We start from the raw sequence: 8958 nt of genomic DNA, 5'->3' as shown, positions 1-8958 counted from the left end.
TTAGTAAGCTGGCAGATGACACAAAAAATAGTAGAGTTGTGGATAGTGAGGAAGGTTGTCAAAGCATAAAGTAAAATAGAACAGCTGGAAAGTTATGGAGAAATTGCAGATGGAGTTTAATCCAGACACGTGTGAAGTGATGTATTTTTGGAGCCCAAATGGAAGGAATATGTACAGTAAATGCAAACACATTCGGTCACCTTGATAGACAGAAGGATCTTGGATTGCAAATCCATTTCCCGCTAGAAGTGGAAAACAAATGAATAGGGTGGTAAAGGAAGTGTGCAGCATGCTTTCCCTCATTTGTCTGGGCATTGAGTATAAAAGTTGACCAGCCATGGTAGGTCACATTTGGAGTATTGGCTGCAGTTCCAGTTGCCATACTGTAGGAAGGATGTGAAGGCTTTGAACAAGATGCAAAGGAGGTTTCCCAGGATGTTGCCTGGAATGGAGTGGATTAGTTTCAGGAGAGTTGGACAAAATTGGAAAGCTTTTATTGGACTGTCAGAGACTGAAGGGGTGACCTGATTGAAGTGTTTCAATTTATGAGAGGCATGGGTAGATTGGATATGCTGAGTCTTTTACCAGTGGTGGAAATGTCAAATGCTGGAGGCCATAGGTTTAAGGTGAGAGTTGGAAAATTTAAAGGAGATGTGTGAGGGAAGTTTTTTCGTGCAAACGTTAGTAGGTGCCAAGATCACAGTGACACGGGAAGTGATAGAAGCAGAAATAACCGCAACATTTAAGGAGCATTTTGACACATGAACAGGCAGGGAATAGAGGGATATGTACCATGTGCAGGCAGATAGAATCAGTACAGAATGGCATCATGGGCAGCAATGACATCTTGACGGTCAGAATCATTTTCCCAGAATTGAAAAGTCTGAATCTAGAGGGCATGCATTGAAGGTGAGAGGGGGGCTGTTCAATGGAGATGTAAAGGCACGTTTTTTATGCAGAGGGTTGAAGGAGTTTAGAATGCGCTGCCAGCTGTGGTGGTGGAGACAGATACAATAGGAAATAGGGGGGGATGATGTCCTACCAGCATTATTGCTGGACTATTAATCTAGAGACCCAGATAATGTTCTGGGGACTGGGGTTCGAATCCCACCACAGCAGATAGTGGAATTTGAATTCAATAAATATTTGGAATTAAGAATCTAATGATGACCATGAATTCATGTTGATTGTTGGGGAAAAACCCATCTGGTTCACTAATATCCTTTAGAGAAGAAAACTGCCATCCTTACCTGGTCTGGCCAACATGTGACACCAAACCCACAGCAGTTTGGTTGACTCAACTGCCCTGTGGCAAATTAGGGATGGGCAATAAATGCTGCCTGACCAGTGACACCCTCATGCTGTGAATGAATAAAGAAAAATTTATGGGGCATTTAGACAAATATATGAATACGCATGGAAAAGAGAGGTACGCTCCAAGGGCAGGCAGCAGGGGGATATGTTTGGCACAACATCATGGAATGAAGGACCCATTTTGTTTTGTATTGTTCTTTGTTCTATGTTCCATGTCATGGTAGGCCAAAGGGCCTGTTTTGTTGTTTTCCTATTCTGTGTCCGACGTGGCCGAAATTGTGCAGCAAGAGTTAACATTTTGAGTTGAATATATGTTTTCTTTAGAATGCACAGAGAGTTGATGTATTTTGAGAGAAGCAATGCTAAGAGTGAATATATATTTGAATGACACAGATGTAAAGAGTGTGTAGGGACAGACGGAGCAGGGGGTCAATGTACACAAACCTTTGAAAGTGAGAGAACATAATCAAAGGGCAGTTAGCACAATATATGGGACCTTGGGATCCATTAATGAAAACAAACTCGTGGAAAAGACACTGGTAAATTTCTGGTTAGGTCACAGTCAAGCATTGTATCCAACTCGATTTACTACAACTGTGGGCAGGAAGGATGTGAGAGCTTTTGCAAGCATGGAGCACAGATGTACCAGAATAATTGATAGACAAACAAAATATCATGAAAGGATTGATTTGGAGAAATGGCTATTTTCAGAGAGTCAGATTGGACTTAATGAGCAAAACAGCTTTTTTCTATGTCGCAATGAGTCTCTCTTTTACTTGTTTAACTTGTTCTGATAATTTAACTTATGGTGTCAAACTATCATTTAGGTAACAGGGTGAAGAGCTGGAAGAACACAGCTGGCCAAGCAGCATCAGAGGAGCAGGAAAGCTGACGTTTCGGGCCTAGACCGTTCTTCAGAAATGGGGGAAGGGGAAGGGTGTTCTGAAATAAATGGGGAGAGAGGGGGAGGCAGATAGAAGATGGATAGAGGAGAAGACAGGTGGAGAGGAGGCAGACAGGCAAACGAGGTGGGGATGGAGCCAGTAAAGGTGAGTATAGCTAAGGAGGAGATAGGTCAGTTCAGGGAGGACAGCCAGGTCAAGGGGCTGGGCTGAGGTCAGTAGGTAGGAGATGGAGATGGGGCTTGAGGTGGGAGGAGGGGATAGGTGGGAGGAAGGACAGGTTAGGGAGGTGGGGATGAGCTGGGCTGGTTTTGGGATGTGGTAGAGGGAGGGGAGATTTTGAAGTTTGTGAAGTCCACAATGATAACATTGGGCCGCAGGGTTCCCAAGTGGAATATGAATTGTTGTTCCTGCAACCTTTGGGTGGCATCGTTGTGGCACTGCAGGAGGCACAAGATGAACATGTCATCTGAGAAATGGGAGGGGGAGTTGAAATGGCTCGCGAATGGGAAGTGCAGTTGTTTAGTGCAAACCGGGCGTAGGTGTTCTGCAAAGCAGTCCCCAAGCCTCCGCTTAGTTTCCCCGATGTAGAGGAAGCCGCAACGGGGACAGCAGATGCAGTATACTACATTAGCAGATGTGCAAGTTAACATATGCTTGATGTGGAAAGTCTTCTTGGGGCCTGGGATGGGGGTGAAGTGGGAGGTGTAGGGGCACGAGTAGCACTTCCTGCAGTTGTAGGGAAAAGTGCCAGGTGAGGTGGGGCTGGAGGGGAGTGTGGAGCTGACAAGGGAATCACGGAGAGAGTGGTCCCTCTGGAAAGCAGATAAGGGTGGGGAGGGAAAAATGTCTTTGGTGATGGGGTCATATTGCAGATGGCAAAAGTGTTGGAGGATGATGTGTTGGATCCGGAAGTTGGTGGGGTGGCACATGAGGATGAGGGGGACTCTGTTTTGGGTGTTGTTGTGGGGACGGGGTGTGAGGAATGAGGGAAATGTGTAGTTCTTGACCACTGAGGGGAGGAAGTTGCGATCTTTGAAAAACGAGGACATCTGAGATGTGCGGGAGTGGAATACCTCATCCTGGGAGTTGATGTGGCAGAGACAAATGAATTGGGAATAGGGGATTGCATTTTTGCAGGAAGGTGGGTGGGAGGAGATGCATTCTAGGTAGCTGTGGGAGTCGGTGGACTTGAAATGGTTATTGGTTTCAAGGTGGTTGCCGGAGATGGAGACAGAGAGGTTCAGGAAGGAGGGTGAGGTATTAGAAATGGTCCAGGTGAACTTAAGGTTGGGGTGGAAAGTATGGTGAAATTCTGGATGTGAGTTTGCTCGCTGAGCTGGAAGGTTAGTTTTCAGACGTTTCGTCACCATTCCAGGTAACATCATCAGTGAGACTCCGGCGAAGCGCTGGTGTTATGTCCCGCTTTCTATTTATCTGGTTAGGTTTCCTTGGGTTGGTGATGTCATTTCCTGTGTTGGTGATGTCATTTCCTGTTCTTTTTCTCAGGGGATGGTAGATTGGCTCCAAATCAATGTGTTTGTTGATGGAGTTCCGGTTGGAATGCCAGGGGAGTGAACGATGGTCCAGAAAGCGAGGAGGAAGGCGTGTCGGCGGGCCCAGGAACCGCAACCATCAGGCGGGAAGAGGCAGCTACAGGGGGGCTATAAGAGCTCCTCCGACGAGGGAGATTCGGAGGAGGCCCACCCAAAGCAGAAGCTAAAGATCTCAAGGGAGAAGGAAAGCAGCACCCTGATTCCAGGTGATGGGAGGCATCCTGAGGCTCCCTCTGACACCAGGTCTCGTGCCGCTGGGGCCCTGGAGGGACCCCCGGAACTTCCAGGCGGGAAGGAGGAAACAGCGCGTCCCCAGCCTGACCCAGAGCCGGACTCTCCTGCCTCCACACCCCTGACAGGGGGATGCCACCCGGAAGGCAGCACGGACGGTTTCCTCAGCCCGGAGAGCGTCCAGCAGTTAGCCCAGGCAATAGCACGAAGGGACAGATGGAGGGGCTGGACCTTGGACTCGGGGAGGGTACTGCGGGCATTGCCCACAATGGGGGTACGAGTTGCGAGCATTAATGTGTGCAGCGTCAAGTCCACCGCAAGATGTGTGTCCACGTTGGCCTACCTGACCACCATCAAGGCGGACCTCCTGTTTCTGCAGGAGTGCGGGATACCGCACCTCGGCAGGTACGGGAAATGGTCCGGCGCCTGGACCTGTGGGCCTTCGATCTGGTCGGGGGGTAACGACTGTCGCTCCTCGGGCCTGGCTATTCTGCTGCGGCGTCGAGCAGCTTGGCGTCCTTCACCGTGCCCATCAGGAATCTGGACCTGCAACTTCACCATCTCTCAAGTTCAGGAGGTGGTGGGGGGCGCCTCCTAGTGGCTGATGTCACCTACAGGAACACTCCCCTGAGGCTGATCAACGTGTACGCCCCAGTGGTACGGAGTGAGCGGTTGGCCGTCCTGCAGCAGCTTCCACCCCTGCTGGCTACGTCCAGGCCGGTCATCCTAGGCAGAGACTTCAACTGCATCATCGATGCAGATGGAAGATCTGGGTGGGGACAGCGGGTGGGGGGAGTCAACTGGACGTCACGTCCAGATTCCTGATGGGCACGGAGAAGAACGCCAAGCTGCTCGACGTCTTCAGCACCCCTGCAGACGGAGCACGGCGGAGGTACACCTGGTCGCGGCCAGACGGGTCTATTCGCTCAAGGATAGACTTCCTGTTTGTGTCAGGGGCATTCTCGGTCAGGTCCACCGGCGTCGAGCCGGTGTTCTTCTCTGACCACTGCCTCCTGCTGGCCGACTGTCACTTACAGGATGACCAGCCGGCCGGCAAGGGGACGTGGAAGCTCAACACGACTCTGTTGACACCAGAGAACGTCGAGGAGCTTAAGAGGGAGTACGCCGGTTGGAGAACCATGAAACCCCTCTTTGAGTCTCCGGGCGACTGGTGGGAGACGGTGAAGAAGAACATCAAGAGGTTCTTTGTCCTCAAGGGTGTTCAGAAGGCAAGAGAGAGGCGGGGAAAGCTGTCGCGACTCCAGAAAAGGGTGCAGAACCTGCTCCTTCTGCAGTTGATGGGGGTCGATGTCACGGAGGACCTCCGCGAGGTGAGGGGCCAGCAAGCATCGCTCTTCGCCGCGGAGGCCTCCAGGATAATCTTCCGGTCCAGGGTCCGCTCCGTGGAGCAGGACGAAACGTGCTCTCACTTCTTCTTTCAGAAGGTGCACAAAGAGAGCTCTGTGCTTAGCCGGCTGAAGGAGGACGACTGCTCGGTGACGTCGTCTCGGCCCGACATTTTGAGGGTCAGCAGATCCTTCTATGCCGGACTGTACGACGCGAAGCCCACGGACAGCACGGCCTCCGAGTCGTTCCTGTCGTCTATCACGGAGGTCTTAGATGACGGCACGAGGGAGTGGCTGGACCGGCCGAAATCCCTCGACAAGCTGACCAGAGCCCTCAAGTCCTTGGAGAGGAATAAGACTCCGGGGAGCGACGGCTTACCGGTCGAGCTGTATTCCGCTCTGTGGGACCTGGTCAGCCAGGACCTGCTGGAGGTGTACGATAGTGCGCTTCGGGCAGGGGAAATGTGCAAGTCCATGAGGAAGGGCATCATCACCCTCATTTACAAGAGGAAGGGGGAGAGGGAAGAAATTAAGAATTGGCGTCCCATTTCACTATTGAACGTGGACTACAAAATCCTGGCCAAGGTCAGAGCCAACCGGGTCAGGTCTGTCCTGGAGTCGGTGATTCACCTTCACCAAACCTGTGCTGTGCCAGGCAGGAAGATCGCTGAGAGCCTGGCGCTCATCAGGGATACAATCGCCTTCATGCAGGACAGGTGGGTGGACACCTGCTTCGTCAGCTTGGACCAGGAGAAGGCCTTCGACAGGGTCTCTCATGCTTACATGAGGGACGTCCTCTCCAAATTGGGGTTCAGGGAGGGCATCCGCAATTGGATCCGGCTGCTCTACACCAACATCATTAGCGCAGTCTCGATCAACGGGTGGGAATCGGACAGTTTTCCCGTCAAATCTGGAGTCAGGCAGGGCTGCCCGCTCTCTCCTGCCTTGTTCGTATGCTGTGTGGAGCCCTTCGCGGCATCCATCAGGAAGGATGTGAGCCTGAAGGGCGTGACTATCCCAGGCAGCGGAGGCCTTCAGGTCAAGACCTCCCTGTACATGGACGACATCGCCGTCTTCTGCACCGATCGTTGGTCGATGAGTAGGCTGTTGGACATCTGCGGCCAGTATGAACTGGCCTCGGGTGCCAAAGTCAATAGGCGTAAGAGCGAGGTCATGTTCTTCGGGAACTGGAACGACCGCTCCTTCACCCCCTTCACCGTCAGGACAGACTACCTGAAGGTGCTGGGTGTTTGGTTCAGTGGAGCTGGGGCGTGCACTAAGACTTGGGAGGAGCGTATCACCAAACTGAAGCAGAAGCTGGGCAGGTGGACGCTCTGGTCCCTCTCCATCGCGGGTAAGAGCCTGGTTGTCAGGTGTGAGGGGCTTTCGGTACTGTTGTATGTGGCGCAGGCCTGGCCTATTCCCTGGACCTGCGCTGCTGCGGTCACCCGGGCCATCTTCCACTCCATTTGGGGGTCGAGGATGGACCGGGTCCACAGGGGCACCATGTACAAAGACCTGGAAAATGGGGGAAAGGGCGTACCAAACGCCACCCTCGCCCTGACGGCTACCTTTGTGTGCGGCTACATCAAGCTGTGCGTAGACCCTCAGTACACAAACTCCAAGTGTCACTACTTACTGAGGTTCTACCTGTCCCCGGTGTTGTGAAGGATGGGCCTGGCCTCGTTGCCGCGGAACGCTCCGAGTAGTTGGACCATCCCATACCACCTGTCCTTCGTGGAGAAATTTTTGAAGGGAAACACCTTTGATCACAAGGCCGTCAGGCAGTGGTCAGCACATAGTATCCTCGAGACCCTTCGGGAAAGGGAGCGGGTGGATCCTGTCGTGTGGTTCCCCACGCAGACTGCCAAAGTCGTTTGGCAGAATGCCTCATCGCCAGAACTTTCAAACAAGCACAGGGACATTGCTTGGCTGGCGGTGAGAGCGGCTCTGCCAGTGAGATCCTTTGTGCATGTCCGGAATCTCTGCGCCACCGAACGTTGCCCTCGAGGCGGCTGCGGGGGAGACGAGACTGTCGATCACCTCCTTCTGGAGTGTGCCTATGCGCAGGAGGTCTGGAGGGGGATGCAGTGGTATTTGTCAAGGTTTGTCCCGAGCAGCTCCGTGACGCGGGACTCCGTGCTCTATGGGCTGTTTCCTGGGACGCACACCGAGACCAACATCAACTGCGCCTGGAGGACCATCAATGCGGTGAAAGACGCTCTTTGGTCTGCCCGCAACTTGCTGGTCTGCCAGCTGGAAGAACTGACCCCGACCGAGTGTTGCAGACTGGCGCACTCCAAGGTCCAGGACTATGTGCTGAGGGACGTGCTAAAGCTTGGGGCAGCCGCCGCCAAGGCGCGGTGGGGAAAGACCACCGTATGAAACTCCTCGTGCAGAATAGAAAAAAGGGCCCTCTCTGGTAACTGGGCCCCGCTGGCGCCTTCCCCAACTGGTCAGGGGGCCAACGGGACTGTGTGGGGAGACGACTGCCGGGGTGTTTGCTTTGTTTTTTTTCTTCTTTGTTTGTTTTTGTCCTTTAGTTGGTGTATGTACCCCCTGGGTAACCCGGAACGGCTTGCATGACTGGGTAGGTGTATAAATATGTTTTATCTTTTGTACATTCTATGAATAAAGTATATTTTTTCAAATAAAGAAAGGTGACGAAACGTCTGAAAACTAACCTTCCAGCTCAGCGAGCAAACTCACATCCAGAACCTCAACCTGAGCTACAAATCTTCTCAAAACTCGCTAGTGTGGTGAAATGCATGAACTATTCCAGTTCCTCATGGGAGCATGAGGCAGTGCCGATACAGTCACCAATGTAACGGAGAAAGACGTGTGGTTTAGGGCCAGTATAGGCATTGGAAGGGGGACTGTTCCACATAACCTACAAAGAGGCAGGCAAAAACTCTAGGTCTGTGTGTGTCTGACTCCACCCACTCATGTTTCTTTTGTCTAATTATAAGTAACTCCAAAGTTATTTACTCCGTTTTCCAAGGAGCAGACAACTTGGGACCGGGTTTATAGTGCCCCTCTTCAGGAGTAATGGGACAGAAAAAAATCCCCCTTAAAGGTAGATGTTGTCACAGCAGTGAAGAGTGAGGAAGTATCAACAGGCTCTGGAGCACATAGCCTGGTAAAATGGCCAGACGAATGAAAATTAACACTAGGAAAGGTGAATTGATATATAATGATCGTAAAAGTCAGATCCCAGATTAGCCAAGATGTCATTGAAAGTCAGAACAGTCTTGAAAGGCTGAATGTCTTACTGCTGTACCTATGCTTCTGAAGAATGAACTGAACTGATATAACTGAAATGACACGATTTAACAATGGTTTCAGGACCTAAAAGACGGTGGAAGCACACCCCTCTCCCAAGAGCATGAATCTGATCCTCATGTTACCCTCAGCAGCCCACCTACTGGGAGTCATTTGAGATGAATGACAAGAGTTTGAAGCTTGGAGTTCAGTTGAAATGGATTTAAAAAAGCAAAAAGAACGTTTAGATAACAAAGTGTGTAGCTGGATGAACACAGCAGGCCAAGCAGCATCTCAGGAGCACAATAATGTTTGTTTTTTTATTGACTAGGGCATTGAGCAGAAAAG

This window comes from Stegostoma tigrinum, chromosome 3 (assembly GCF_030684315.1).
Source record: "Stegostoma tigrinum isolate sSteTig4 chromosome 3, sSteTig4.hap1, whole genome shotgun sequence".
Lineage (NCBI taxonomy): Eukaryota > Metazoa > Chordata > Chondrichthyes > Orectolobiformes > Stegostomatidae > Stegostoma > Stegostoma tigrinum.
Note: the sequence above shows the minus strand (reverse complement) of the source record.